The sequence below is a fragment of the Chionomys nivalis genome, chromosome X (genome assembly GCF_950005125.1).
Source record: "Chionomys nivalis chromosome X, mChiNiv1.1, whole genome shotgun sequence".
Taxonomy (NCBI): Eukaryota; Metazoa; Chordata; class Mammalia; order Rodentia; family Cricetidae; genus Chionomys; species Chionomys nivalis.
Window position 1 is genome coordinate 137567928 of NC_080112.1, and position 16193 is coordinate 137584120.

A 16193-nucleotide genomic window follows, 5' to 3' on the forward strand; every position below is an offset into this window, starting at 1 on the left:
AAAGAGTCATAAAGGAAAAGGTTGGAGGTCATACAATTCTATTCTGGCACTTATTAAAGCGCTCTGGCTGCAGTAGCTGGGTCGGGGTCAGAGGAGACAAGTGTTGAGTACCGGGAGAACACGGCAAGAAAAGAACGTGTAGGCAGCCTTTTTAGCAGCAAAAGAAAAATAAGTGTGACCCGCCTGCCACAGTAAGAGGGCATTAGGAGAGTGCGGGAAACACACACGAAGGGAAGTGAGAGCTGGAAAGGCTTGCGCACAGCGTACAGTTTAAGGGATGTGCAGGGCCAAGGGCATTTATTATATGTGCGTGATAAAATGTTTGACGTTGCAGTGTTGTTTAGAAGCAGGATCACGGTAGATGATGAGATGAAAATGTTCGGGTGGACTTTTTACCGATTTGGCTGACGGTCTGTTGGACTATAGAAACAAACGGTCTTTTGGATAAGGGGCGTTTGCGCACTGTGAGGCTAACAGTGCTCTTTGGCAAGGCGAGGAATGCCTGAAGAAACACATCAAACTGGTTTTCCCTCACCGTTTCTAGAAGAAGCAACTTTGCCGTCACTTCGATTTTAGGCTTCTAACCTCCCCAACTATGAGAAAATCATTTTCCCGTTGCTGAAGCGACCCAGTTGATGGCCTATTGTTAGAATATCTCTAAGAAATCGATACTAATGCCCTTCAAGATTCTTGCTGTGGTTTGGATGAGTGTATCCTAAGGTTTTCTGTGTTGGAGGTGTGGTCTTAAGGGTGGCACAGCTGGGAAGCGCTGTGAACCTGTGAGAGGTAGTGAGTGCCTACTTGGAGGGCCTTGTGTGATGGAGCCATGTCCCCAAAAGGGCTTGTGGGTCCCTGCTAATGATCCTGTTCTCTGCTTTTTGGCTCACGAGATGAGTGATTTGCCCTGTGACACCCTCCTGCTGGGATGACTCATTCTCTCTAGAAGCCCAACGTGGAGTAGAACCTTCAGGATGTGCCCCGGTAAACCTGTCTCAGAAGTTAATTGGGTATTTTGTTATAATAATACGAAGGGAACTAACACATAGCCGGTGGAAGAAGTTTAATTTATCAAAGGTTTACTATTTCATAACAAGCAAACTTGAAATCCCAGCTGCTTCCAGCAGCAAGTATTGGTTTCTCTCTCATTTCCCGTAGAGCAGTGGCTGCCTGAGACATCTGCTGACAGGCAGATGTGCAAGAGGCCAAGCACACGGGAGAAGCTAAGCTCTGACCTTGCTGTGTGCCATGTATGCTAATGTCCCGCTGGTCCATTGTTTGGAGAAACCCAAGGTCAAGAGACAGAATTCTCTGCCAATCACGAAGTCAGAGCAGGGAGATGCATGGTAGCGGAGGGAAGAGCTGGGAAGCTGAATTGAACTCAACCACATTTTACGTGAGGATTTTATCTAAAATCCAAGGACTACTTAACGTCCTCAATTCAAAACTAATGACGTTGAAGGGAATAAAGAACAATTATCTTTCAGGAATACCGGTACTCTAACTTGTCTTTGACAAATGGAGGTAAGACAGCATTTTGTATCCCTTCATCTGTTTGTGGGCAGCTTGGCTGCTTCCATAGCCTGGCTGGTGTGAGCATTGCCTCAGTGAGTATGAACGAAACATGGATGTGAACGTGCAGGTGCCTTTGTGGTATGCTGACTTAGAGTCCTTCCGGGATATTGCTCAAAGTGGTAGGTAGAACTGGATTTATATAATACTTTCAGGTTTTTTTTTTTTTAACCTTTCATACCAATTTCCATATTGGCTGAATCAGTTTGCATTTCTCTCTGTTTTCAGTTTGTTCCCATCAACAGTGTGTAAAGGGTCATCCCATGTCCCCCCTCCCAACACTCACCCGTGGAAGGGGAAGTCAAGAGAGGGCAATGGGGGAGTGAAAAGAATGAAATCACATTATATTCATGAATTAAAAACGTCACAGTGAACGGCAAACAAAGCCCCCACACAAAAGCACCTCGCACAGACACTTGCTGTCATGCCAGCTACTCCTTCAAAGACTGTTGCTGGGTTTTAGGGTGTAAAAGTAGTTTTAAGCAAAGGGTCTTGGTCCAGAGCGTTGGCTTGATTTCTGGCCCTGCCGAGCTGCACCTTAGTCCCCGGTGTGTGCATGCACAGAGGAAGAAAGCCGGCGGCACCTCTGTCAGTTTTCCAGCCCAGTGACAGAACCCAAGCTTCCGTTGGTGCTTGGCACGGAGCAGGTGCTCAGAGATTATCTTCTGTTATCGTTAGCAAGTATCAGATTTTAAAACTTGCTTACACGGAGGCAGGACTTGTACCAGGGAACAGCTACAGCGACTGCTTCCTCTATTCTGTCATTTAGCAAAAACCAATCACTGCGACTGCCATTCTCCCGACATGCTCGGGTTTTTCGCTTCACTTTCTCCCATCCCCGAGTTAATTGGCTGTTAAAAGATAATTAAACGAGAGCAGTAAAGATGTTAGACACTCTTGACTATCCTGGAAGGGCTTCTTTAAGGGAGAGTTGGGCAATCTTCCATTTGTATGCTACAATTGGTTAAGGTTAGCTATATATAGTGAGAAACGGTGTGAGCTCTCGGGTAGTCAAGCCTGTGCCCTGTTGAGCTTCACGATCTCGAGCTGATAGGCATACGGTTAGTATTCTATAACAAGGAAATGGAAAAAAATAAACGATGGAAGAGATAATACGAAATAGAAACCATCCAAAAGGTGACAGGTCTGGAGATTTGTCTATGGGCGACTCAGGAGCCTGTGAAGACTTAGCAGGCAGTTCAAGCCAGCAGTTAAGAATAACGAGCAATTTAAGATTCAGTTGGGCACTGGCATCGAGAAGGAACGGAACCACCGAATGGATGGACGGCGCTCTCTTCGCGGGAACAAGGGCATTTCATCAAGCCTGAATGCAAAGAAAGGCTTTTGAACCCAGGTGATGAATGCAGACATCTTCATGGGAGAATGTGTTTGCTACTGGAAAAATAGCCGTGGAGAGGTGCTGTGCAGAACTATCCTCCGAGGCAAGCAGTTGCCGTCTTTGGGAGTTGAACTGAGCCCACTTGGAAAGGGTCACCCCTGACATCGGGGAGGGACTAGCGTGTTTAGGGGAGGAGAGCCCAGCTGTGTGGTTGTAGACAAACCACCATCCTGCTGGGGGAGAATTGCCAGTGCGGCCGGACTTTTGCTTGGGGAGGCACCAACGTGCTGTAAGGAAACTCAGTAAATTCGTTGGTTCCCCAGAGTGAACTCGGATGCAGTTGGACCTGGGTTTGTCATTAGGAGTAGGGATAGACATTTATATTCCCGCTCCCATCTTCCACACCCAGGAAGGAATCTTAACAACCAGAAGCTAGGGAATGGCCACATTACTAGAGATTTGTCATGCACTAAAGAGTTCTTAAAGTATTTTAACCAGACCTGTAGGTCCAGCTCCAGGGGATCCAGTATCCTCTTCTGGCAGCTGCACTTACATGGACATAACCCACAGACCACATGCATGCACATAATTAAAAAAAAAAAATCTTAAAAAAAAAATCCTACCAGTTATCTCATGAGAAGGGCCAATAAGTGTCAGAAATGATCACAGCACTTGGCAGAAATCACCAGCGGCGACCCACAATTGTGTCCTTTGACCTCCCTGGCTTTGAACTCAAGCTCCCTCTGCCTTAGCTAAATAACAGGTCATCATTCGGCCTTGGCTTTATTTTCTATTGATATGTTTTTCTTGAGATCTTTGGGATTGTATTAAGTGTGTTTGTATCTGTGTGAGTGTGCGTGGGGGTCCGCTCACGTGTGTGTGTGTAGAGTCACGAATTTTTGAGACAGTCTTAGTGATTAGTCACTGATTAGGCTCGACTGGGAGTTCTTCCATACCAGCATTTTATGTGGGTTCTGAGCATCCAAACTCAGGTCTTCTTGCTTGCTCAGTGTGAGGGGCGTTGGATTTGGCCAAGAACACACCCAGACACCAAATTCTCAGCACAAATGAGGTTTTACTATCCCAGAAGGGACAAACAGGGACAGGGCAGGGGAGTGCCTCTGGATCATCACGCGTCTCTCTAGAATTGGCTCTTCAGGAGAAAAGGTGCTAGGGTGAGTTGGTGAGACCTGACTGGACGTGTGAGTCTGTGTAGCCAAATGATGGATTTTGACTGGTGGACCTTGGAATTTTAGTCAGGCGCAAGGGAGTGGCCACATAAGGGAAAAGACCTTGGGCACTAACTTTAGGACCGCACTCTAACGGTTTAGCAGGGGAAGGGAAGGGGGAGGGAGCGGCAAGATCTGCTGGCGCCCACGTTTGCAACGCTTGCGCCTGTTAGCAAGCCCTTCACCGTGCAAGCACTTTGTTGACTGAGCCATCTCCCTAGTCCCAAAGACTCCTTGTTTGTTTGCAGTTTGTCATGCCTTCTTTCAGTCTGTAGTTGCCTTCATTTTTTTACCATATGTTTGGATGCAACATTTTTTTAAAATTTTGATGTAGTCAAACTTGTCACTCTGCTTCTTGTGGTTTGTGTCTATTGTGTCCTATTTTAGAGACCGTTCCCTGGATTGATTTTTCCATATGTATTTTTTCAGTGTCTTAAGTTTTTGCATTTGATTAATTAGGGCTTTTGCTTACCCGCTCGTTCTTTCTCTCTTTTTATCTTGTAAGTTGTGAACAAGGATATTGTTGCTTTGAGCTGTAAAAACATTCTTTTTCTATCGAGCGTACCACTCATTACAAAAACATTTGATTAAGTTATCTTTACATGATTGAGGTGCATTTGTTTGTATTTGTGGCTGGGAATATAGGCCCATGCTTGCCCAGCATGCCCAACAAGCTGGCTTTCATTCCCAGCTCTGTAAACAAAAGAAAACAACTCTCCAAAACAAAACCACTCATTTTTTTTTTATGGACATGTATTTGGGTCCAGCAGTTGCTTTGAACTTCAAGAAAGTGACAGTTGATGGATTTGCACTAAAAAATACTTTTAAAATATATAGGAATGGGCTTCTATGTTAACAAAATGTTACTGGATAATATTTTATCTTTTTTTATATTTTTTTGAGACAGATTTTCACTGTGTAGTGTAGCCCTGGCTGTCCTGGATCTCACTCTGTAGACCAGGCTGGCCTCAAACTCACAGACATCTGTCTGCCTCTGCTTCCTGAGTGTGGGATTAAAGGCGTGCGCCACCACTGCCCAGCTAATATTTTATCTTAAAATGTCTTCAAAAAGAAAAGAGATGGTGACCGTTGCATAGCTGGAATGATTTCCTTCCTTCCTTCCTTCCTTCCTTCCTTCCTTCCTCCCTCCCTCCCTCCCTCCCTCCCTCCCTCCCTCCCTCCCTCCCTCCCTCCCTCCTTATTTCCATTCCTCCTTTGAGGCAAGATCTCACATAGCCTAGGCTTACTTTAGAGTTATTATGCAGCCAAGGCTGGCCTTGAATTCCTGATCCTTCTCTATTTCCCGAGTGCTGGGATTGCAAGTGGGTACCACGGCACGCCACTCGGAAGGATTTCTCAAACTGAGCTAAACTACATAGTTTCTTCATAATCATTAGCTTTGAATATGAAGTAACTACTAAGTTATGTGGACTAAGGCTAAATGGTTACATTGAGGTAAGTTAGTGAAGACGCTGTGAATGACACTATTATTTTTTAGGGATAGTTGATTTTTTTTTTTCTTGAGCTAGATATTTTTCTCTGCTCCCTTTCCTCCCCTTCCCCATCTACCCTCTCCCATGATCCCCACGCTCCCAGTTTACTTAGGGATCTTGTCTTTTTCTACTTTCCATGTAGATCCATGTATGTTTCTGTCTAGGTTCTCTGGGATGGTGAATTGTAGGCTGCTTTTTCTTTGCTTTATGTCTAAAAGCCACTTATGAGTGACTACATATGATATGTGTCTTTCTGGGTCAGGGTTACACACTCAATATGATCCATCCATTTGCCCACAAATTTCAAAATGTCGTTATTTTGTTTTTGCTGTGTAGTACTCCATTGTGTAAATGTACCACATTTTCCTTATCCATTCTTCAGTCGAGGGGCATTTAGGTTGTTTCCAGGTTCTGGCTATGACAAACAAAGCTGCTATGAACATAGCTGAGCACATGTCCTTTGTGGTACGATTGAGCATCCTTTGGCTATATACCCAGAAGTGGTATTGCTGGGTCTTGAGGAAGGTTGTTTCCTAATTTTCTGAGAAATCACCATACTGATTTCCAAAGCAGCTGTACCAGTTTGCACTCCCACCAGCATTGGAGGAGTGTCCAGCATAAGCTGTCATCAGAGTTTTTGATCTTGGCTGTGCACGGCACATTTTATCAAATGTTACAGTTACATCTGAGGTTCTTAGATGTGTGGACCGAATACTTAAGCATATGAAATCCGCCCTCCAAAAGAAGTGTACCCTAGAAACAGTTAAATATAGATACATGAATGCTATGGTTTGGATGGTGGTTTTTTTTTTTCTCTCTCTCTCTAAGGGCTTGTTCTTGGACGTGTAGAGTTGGGGTATCCTTTAAGAGGCAGGTTTACTGGGATGTTACGAGGTTATTAATTGTGCTGCCTCTGAAAGACACTAATGTGTTCGTCTTTTGGAATGAATTGGTTCTTAAGACAATGGGTTGCCATAAAAGAGCGAGCCTTCATTTCTTGCCTTCCTGGCTTGCCACCTAATCCCTCCCATTGCATACATTCAAAAAGACTGATACAATATGTTAATCCAGGTCCCATGAGCCGCATTAAAAAGTTATGCTTCATATATATGCCATACACATACCCTGAAGGTACTTTTATACAAGATTTTTAGCCCATCTGCATCCTGAGTGTGCCCTTTCAACCCTGGAATTTTCCATTTTGTTTTTTTATATTTTGCAGCATTCCAGGTTTCAGTTTTTTGGATTCAGAATGTATAATTTCTCTTACATAGTTTATGGAGACCATGAAGTGACCATTCTGAATCTTTCTGTAATGTCTACTCAGGGGGCAAAGAAGACTTAAAGTCAACAATTTTCACCATTTTACCGTCTATCGGGGAGACTGCTTTCACTAACATGAAAATCAGGGCTGGTGTTTCATGGTCCTGCAAGGTATACACGTGGGTATCTAAAACAGTATGAGTGCAAAACAAAACAAAAAAAATGCTTCAATCGGGACAAAGGACATAGAGAGAGCAGTGACTGTTTTTTCAAATGTTCACATGGAAACTCTGGTGGTTAGGTGGAAGATACAGTCAAAGTACACAGCTGTATGTTTTCCAGGTTTCTATTTTCTTCTTTTTCGATCATTTCAGATAGAAATGTTTAAGGGAAACAGTAGGGAAGGGCTGCCAGGAACATAGCAATTTGGCTTACCGAGATCATTATATTTAGTACTTTAATGTCTAGCTTTTGAGGTGGGGGTGCGGGGTATTGTATTTAAGAAAAAGTAAACAGTTGTTCTTAATTATAGTATGCCATGGGACTTAGTGTGTTGGCTTCAAACACAAATACTACAGCTTTCTCACCGTTATAGGAACATCGGCGATTAGATAGGATCGATCGTCTGAGTGGCCATGGTTGGGAATTACGGCCATTAAGTCATGCTAAGCTTTGGAAACAACAGTCAACTTCAGATGGAATCCGTGGCCTCGAATCTGAGCAAAGCTTTTCTCTGTCTTCCCTAATGTACTACATTTCTGAGATTCATACAGCACCTGGTGTACTTTCTATAAGAGTACCATAATAAAATATTCCTAGGATTTGATGTGTTTGAGAAACATTGTCAACTTAAAGAAACAAGCTTGCATAAATGACTTGAAGAACTCATAACCAAAGTCTTTTCCTTTCTTCTTCAGCTCTCAGGGTCTTTGATAGTTCTTTTCTGGCACCTGAGATCTATACTTCCCTGCTGGAAAATAATCTTGTAGCTTCAATCTCCTTTGGTATGTTAGGTGGGAGCTATGATCTAGTCCTGAGCTCTGGGCAAGACGCCCTTGCCCTGGGTCCCTGCTTCGACAGGGCTCCGTGGTGGCTATCCTTGAGCTATGTCCCTTTCCATGGAGCAAAGGGTCTTCTTGGCTAATGTGGAATACATATGTCCCCTTCTAAAACACAAAACTGTACGTACAAGTGCATCTACAGGGTTCACAATGTCATATCCGCCAACTTGTACTTTTAGTGGTCCATAAATTCTCTTTCCCGGTTTATCATTCTAGTGCACACTGTCTCGGCTGCTGGGTAAGTGTGGTTAAGGAAGGGCAGGCCGCCAGCCAGTGTCAGCTCACCAACATCTTTCTCCCTAGAACTCCATGGAATTTGAGAATTCTGAATTGGGATCTAGCAGGTGGCCGTGAGATAAATGTGTAGTGAAGGAGGATGTATTTTATTTCATAGCCGGCAGCATGATTTACAGCCTCACATGGCAGCGGACTGAACTACGATTTGGGTTTTATTTGTTTCTTCTGTATCATACCTAGAATGTAGGGATTGGATTAAGGAGCTATATTATAGTGCTCTTATTTATTTATTTATTTATTTATTTATTTATTTATTTATTTATTAAAGATTTCTGCCTCCTCCCCGCCACCACCTCCCATTTCCCTCCCCCTCCCCCAATCAATTCTTCCTTCCTCCTCAGCCCAAAGAGCAAGCAGGGTTCCCTGCCCTGTGGGAGGTCCAAGGACCACCCACCTCCATCCAGGTCTATTAAGGTGAGCTTCCAAACTACCTGGGCTCCCACAAAGCCATTAAGTGCAATAGGATCAAGAACCCATTGCCATTGTTCTTCAGTTCTCAGTAGTCCTCATTGTCCGTTATGTTCAGCGAGACCGGTTTTGTCCCATGCTTTTTCAGACCCAGGCCAGCTGGCCTTGGTGAGTTCCCGATAGATCATCCCCATTGCCTCAGTGTGTGGGTGCACCTCTCGCAGTCCTGAGTTCCTTGCTCGTGCTCACTCTCCTTCTGCTCCTCCTTTGGATCGTGAGACTTCAGTCCAGTGCTCCAATGTTGGTCTCTGTCTCTGTCTTCTTTCATCGCCTGATGAAGGTTAATATTCAGGAGGATAACTATATGTTTTTCTTTGGGTTCACCTTCTTATTTAGCTTCTCTAGAATCACGAATTATAGTCTCAATTTCCTATATTTATGGCTAGAAACCAAATATGAGTGAGGACATCCCATGTTCCTCTTTTTGGGTCTGGCTCACCTCACTCAGGATAGTGTTTTCTATTTCCGTCCTATAGTGCTCTTTTAAAAATATATTAACAGTATTGAATTTGATTCCCTATATTGCCAACATATATGGCTAGCGAAGACTTGTGGAGCCATACTTAGAAGAATAATGGCAACTAGTACCTGGTGGTAAGCCAGCTCTTTTAGAGCCGAAAACTTTTTTATGTACTACAAAATGGAAAATGAATGATTAAAATGTAGAAATATTAGTTCCCGTTACCTGTTTGTTACCTGTTCTTTTTTTTTTTTTTTTTTGCCGAGTATTGTATTAGAAGAAAGTTGTAGAGAAGAGGGGTATCTTAAACAAGACGAGAGTTGGTACACCAGAGAGCATTTGTTGGGAAGTATTGTGAAGGCAAGTTATTATGGTGAGCCATGAAGCATGTGAGCAACAGCGATCAGTGACCACCACCTTGGAAAGGCATGTGAGTTCTTGTCCTTGATGGTCGCAGCTGCTCTAGGTTAGAAAAAAAAAAAAAAGTAAAGTCTGTTATCACTTCCTTTTTTTCTCTTAGCTACAAAACTGACAAGGTGAACTTTGCCTTTTCAGGCTGATTTCTGTAATCTCCTTGGATTTTTGGTACATTCATCCTGCAGAGTTACATACCTTCCCTATCAGATCCCAGGACTGACTGTCAAGATGTCCAAATGCCTGGCCCAGCTCTCAAGCGGCTTGTAGAGCAAGACGCAGACAGGTATTCACGTGTAGTTCTCCTTACTACCAGCTGGCAGTGCAGGGTGACCGGTGTCTGCGATGAAGAGTCAGCTTCTCTGGCTGGGTAACAGATGAGGTGACATTAAAAACAATAACTGACCAGGCGTGGTGCTTCATATATAATCCCAACACTCACAATACAGAGGCAGGTGGATTCCAGCCAATCTGAGGCCACTTTGGCCACTATGTTTGAGGCCAGGGTGAGCTTTGAATTGAGATTCTTTCTTAAAAACAAGCAGACAAACAGAGCAAAAATCAACCCAATATTCTGTACCAAATTTGTGGTCACAAAACATCCCTTTTCCTTCATTCCTTTCCCACATCATTTCTTCTTCATCTCTTCTTCCCTTTCTCATTCCCTTATCAAGGTCTGCACTGAATAGTCATTTAATTTTTTAAAATTCTGTTTATTTTTCTCTGTGTGTACACACAAATGCACGTCTCTGTTTGTGTACGTCCAAAGACAATATTGGAGTTGGTTTCCTGCTTCTGCCATGTGGGCTCCAGGGACTGAACTCAGGACATCAGACTTGGTTGCTTGACCGGTCACCTTGCAATCCCCGTATGGAATACTTCTCATATGCCAAGATAGTTCTGAATGAAAATAAAAAACAAAGTATGGGAAATATTTCCAAGTATGTCTGCGAGTGATGAGATATAAAACGTTAAGCGCAGCAATTATAATATCAATCACTTTCTCAAGCACTATGTTTAGTCCTTCCCTATCGAGTAGAAACTATTAATGTCCTCCTTTGTCAGATTGGGGCTGTGGGTGACTGGGTGATTCCACTAAGGTACACAGCAGTAACAGGGCTAAAAATCAACCAGTTTGCACTCAGATACCAAGTCCTTCACTACGTCATCATTGCTACCCTGCCTGACGGTGTAGCAACATGCATCAGCGTGGAACGGAACAGGAAGGAGTTTCAAGAAAAGGGAACGATAGTCATCAGTGTTGGGTTACCAATAAAGAAACCACTCTAAGCATTTCAAACAACATGTTTAATGGGGGGGATTGGTTATAGGAGGTGATGGGGGAACCAAGGATGATGCGGTTACCTAGAGCGTAAAGACCTTTAATATTGTTGCTGCTCTTAAGGCTGAGATGGCAAAATGAGCGAGGGGATGTGACCCAAACTCTCCAGCGCTCGTCTCTAATGCCAGTTGAGCTCCAGATACCGAAGTCTGCAGCTGCTGGAGTCACATTTGTCGCTGCTGCTGTTGTAGGTCTTCTTACTTCCTGTCTAGATCCTTGGATAAAACCAGGAGCAGGAAACAAAAACAAAACCTGGCTTCTGTATTCTTCCTGTTTTCTAGTCTCCCATCAAAGACTCCCATTGATAGACTCTGCTAGAAATTTAGTTGGCAGGGGTACCTGGAAAACGTAGTTTTCGTAGGCTGTGGTCTGGAAACCATCCACTGAGTATATTTAGAGACAGCTGCATGCCTAAGTTTAGCATGACTGTGGTCTGTTACTTTTCTACTGCTGTGCTAAGACCTCCTGACCGAGGCAACTTATAGACTAAAGAGTTTATTTGGGTCTTCAGTTTCAGAGGATGAGAGTTCGTGACTATCATGGCCTGGAGCAAGGCGGCAGGCAGGCGGGTGTGGTGCTGGAGCAGAAGCTGGAGGGCTTACACCTTGGTCCTTAAGCTCTTAACCACCGAGTCATCTCTCCAGCCCGTTGGAACACGTGGAGGTGGGATATAAATTGAGTTGTCCAGAAGGGAGCTCAGAGCATTGTATGTGTGAGTGTTCTGTTGCCATCCCTCAGCGCTGACAGCCGTCAGCTACTGGAGGCTTTCACCCACCTTTTTGAAGTTTGACTCGGGACTTGAGCTCGTTTGGGTGCTACCAGTTTGGCTGCAGCTTATGTTGAACGCCGAGCTCTGGCTCCTAAAGCCTGGTCCGTGCCAGTCATTCTGTGACTCTCCAGATCCAGCAACTGACAAGCGATGCAGGTCCAGTGGGGGCCGCTGAAACTGGACCCAGTCCTTTGGTATGGTCATTGGCTTTCCAAAATGTCAAAAAAAATTCCAGACAATAAACTTTAAAAGAGAAAATGGTTTATTATTGTTCCCAGTTTCAGGACTTTAAAGGTTCTGCATCTCCCCAAAGTGTCATGGCCTCGGAGCTAAGTCTTTTAACACATGGTACTTTGGGGGATACTTACCCAAAACCTAGAACCTGGCCGGTGACATGCACTCTGGCTGCTAAACATTTTGAGCGTCACCATTGGTTTCAGTGCTCCAGATCCGTGTTTAGTTTTGTGGGTTCTTCAGCCCATTTTATTGCACCGTAAAGAGATTAGTGGCTGTTCTAAGCCAGTGGCTCCCAAAAATGTGGTCTCCAGACCACCAGCAGCAGCAGCAGCTTCTGGAAAGTGGTTAGAAATACACATTTCATCCCATCCTCTGCTTCATCAGAAACCTCGAGGCTAGAGACCAGTGGTGTGTGTTTTAACCAGTCCTCTCCAATCTGCCATCCATTCCTCAGTGTTTCTTGTTTTCCTGATTAGCTCTGATTAGTCAAAGGCAAAGGACGAAAAACAAAAATCCTTCCATCTTCTTTAGGTAACTGGTGTGAGTGAGGGCACAGGGTGGGCTTGCTCAGTCTGTGGATGCTAATTGGCTGAAGAGCTACTACATTTTTAAAAAATACTACGTAGAGGGATGCATTGGAAATGGAATGTGTTGGGCTCTGCATCCATCATATGTTTTTTTTAAAAAAGTTTCTGTATCTTATGATTCTCGACATGTTGGGATGGTTCAAAGCCTTAGAAGGGCTATCTCTTCCACAGTCAGCTCATTTCCAGAGAGATTAAAAGACTTGTCCGGTACTTTGATTGATAAACCAACGAATCCTACACTCATACCCCTGTCTCCTTGTGTGAAGACACCGCAGTTGGGCACACCGCTCTGCTGTCCCCAGTCACCCGAGGGCTGGGTCCCAGTGCACTCCAGACTGTTCCTGCTGACCGAAGCCTCCTGAAATTATTCAAACCACCCACTCTGAAGCCTGTCCGGCTGCTGACCTTACCTACCTGATGCTCAACGGTTTCTCCTCCCCTCTTCTGTGTACGAGCTAGCTAGCCTGGTGCAGTCCCGTGTATCTCTGGAGCATTATCGTGACCCTCCCTCCACACAGAGTCTATTAAACTTCTTTCAAAGGCTGCCTCTGTGTCTGTTATCTTACCATACTCTAGCAAGAAAAACCCCAAGTGCATGTAAGGCAGAGGTGAGTCTCCATTAGGCTCCGTGATTTACTCATCATGCGGCCTTCCTTTCCTCAGCCAGCTTCAAGACCTAGAGAATACAGCAGAACAGAAAGTAGAATATTTATAAAGTGAATGAGACCTGAAAGACACAGCTGTATGGCCAAGTAGAACACATGGGATAGGAATGAGGAAGGGGTAGCGCTGGCGGTGGAAAGGTTTAAGCAGGGGTGGTATTAGGGAGATGGGAGAGAAGAGGGGTAGGAAGGACGCCATCAACCGAAATGAAAGCTGCAGAAAGAGTCATAAGGATACTTAATACTTTATAAGCTGGTTAAAATGTACAAAGAAAAATCAAGGAATAAAAATGCTCCCTTGGCTCAAATATGTCCAAGTGCCTCACACAGAGAAGTGGCGGTTCAGATTTATCAGTCCTTCCGAATGTTCAGTTCGCAGCAGTGGACACAGTAGGAGCCATTTCCCGTGCTGCTCTGCGTGTTCTCCAGCTGAGAACCTTCCCCACCTCCACATTAATAAGTCATGGCCGCGGTCCCTGGTAAGGGACTAAAGTCTGATAATTAGTCTTGTAAACAAGGGAATTAAAGGGAGCATAGTTTATCCCTTTTCCTCAGCTCGAGTGGCATTTTGACACGCCGTGCCTACCTTTGCTAATTACCTGATCAGCGAACTTATCAGCCTATAGGGGAGAGAGCAAGAATTTGGAATTGGAAACCGCGTTGGCCTTCAGACAAATGTGGTTCTGTGACCTTCAGCAAATCACTTAATAGTTCCAAACTTCAATTTCTTTATCTGTAAGAAGGAGATAAGAATATCTAATTTGGAAAGATGCTCCAAGAGAGCGGTGTAAAGTAAGGACTGCATCTCATTAGTGGGGGCCTGGAATCTGAACCGGGCCCGTCTGAAGCTCCTAGCCAACAAACAACCAGGTCTCTAGATGCCCCTTTCACTAATTAACTCTCCCGGCCAGCTTCTGTCTTTCTCCCCTACACCCTATGAATATATTGTGAATACACAATATGAAAATATTGCTCAGGATTTGAATAATTTCCTTCTTTCTCCCTGAAATGAATGGCCCACATGAGATTTTACAGCTTGAGACCAAAGACCCCTGCACATACAGTCACCAGATAGATACACTCCTGTTTAGCACAAAGCGGTTTCAGCCAGGAGCCCAGCCAGTTTGGCTACTGGGCTCAGCTCCCTGCATTCAGTCATCAGAAATGCTTGTTGTCTGTCTGTCTGTCTATCTATCTATCATCTATCTATCTATCATCTATCTATCTATCTATCTATCTATCTATCTATCATCTATCTATCTATCTATCTATCATCTATCTATCTATCATCTATCTATCTATCTATCTATCTACCTATCTATCTATCTATCATCTATCTATCTATCTACCTACCTATCTATCTATCTATCTATCATCTATCTATCTATCTATCATCTATCTATCTATATCATCTATCTATCTATCTATCTATCTATCATCTATCTATCTATCTATCTATCTATCTATCTATCATCTATCTATCTATCTATCTATCTATCATCTATCTATCTATCTATCATCTATCTATCTATATCATCTATCTATCTATCTATCTATCTATCTATCTATCATCTATCTATCTATCTATCTATCTATCTATCATCTATCTATCTATCATCTATCTATCTATCTATCATCTATCTATCTATCTGTCTATCTATCATCTATATCATCTATCTATCTATCTACCTATCTATCTATCTATCTATCTATCTATCCATCCATCCATCCATCCATCCATCCATCCATCTATCTATCTATCTATCTATCTATCATCTATCTATCTATCTATCTATCTATCATCTATCTATATCATCTATCTATCTATCTATCTATCTATCTATCATCTATCTATCTATCTATCTATCTATCTATCTATCTATCTATCTATCTATCTATCTATCTAGACAGCCTCATGTAGCCCAGGCTGGTCTCAAACTCATTATATAGCCAATAATAAACTTGAACCCCTGATTCTCTTGCTTCTACTCCCTGAGTACTGGGATGGATTATATCATGCTTGGCTAAGAGTGTCACATGTGCATCCTACAGGGCAACTGGGGGAAATGTTCAAAAATACTTCTAATTTATAACAGTAGCAAAATTACAGTTATGAAATGAAAATAACTAGGGCGGGGTCACCACAACCTGAGGAGCTCTATTCAAGGGTTGCAGCGCTAGGAAGACTGAGAGCCACTGTTTTATGCTGCCAAGCTCCTAATTCTTGCAGGTCCTGCTTTTGGAAGCTTTTTAAAGAAATCTCACTCAGATTTCTGCTTTGAATACTGCCGTTCTCACCAGGTCTTTGTGCTCTAGGGAGGGGTTTGTGGTGAAGTTGCCAAAGGTTTCAAGTATTTTCTTGCCTGAATCCAGTTGACCGTTCTTGAATTTCTTGTTTGACCTCTTGGCCAGGCACCCAAGAAAGTCTCATGGAACTTCTTTTGATTCACTGATTGCATTTAAGGCCCAACCTGGTGTGGAATGTTTTTTTATTTGAAACAATTAAGTGGTTGTATATCACACTATCAACAAATGTCCCCAGCAGAGTGACTTGCCAGTGAACTCATATTCACAGCTCCGGAGGAGTAGCCTTTTTGAATCGTTCCTTTCCCCGGGGATAATGGCTTTTCATTTCCAAACACAGGATAATAATGCTATAGTCGCAATATTGTAGTTTCAGGTAAAGATCCATTTGTCAGTTCCTTTGACCTTGTCGTGTGAATGCAGTCATAAGTGTTCCAGCAAAACTTTATTTACAAAAACAGGGGATAAAGCCGACTAGGCTCATATGTCTTTCCTTCTGCAACCCTCTTCTTCGGCCTTTTGTGAGTGCTCATTATTCATCTGGACCTTGAACTTATTTATTTTGGCCTAAAGTGGTTTTTTTTTTATCCTAATTTGTTTTTAAGTGCTTTTTATTTTCAGAGCAAGATAATCACTATTTCCCCAAAGGCTGAAAACCTAATGTGGCAAGCGACACATATTGAAGAATCACCTTATAAG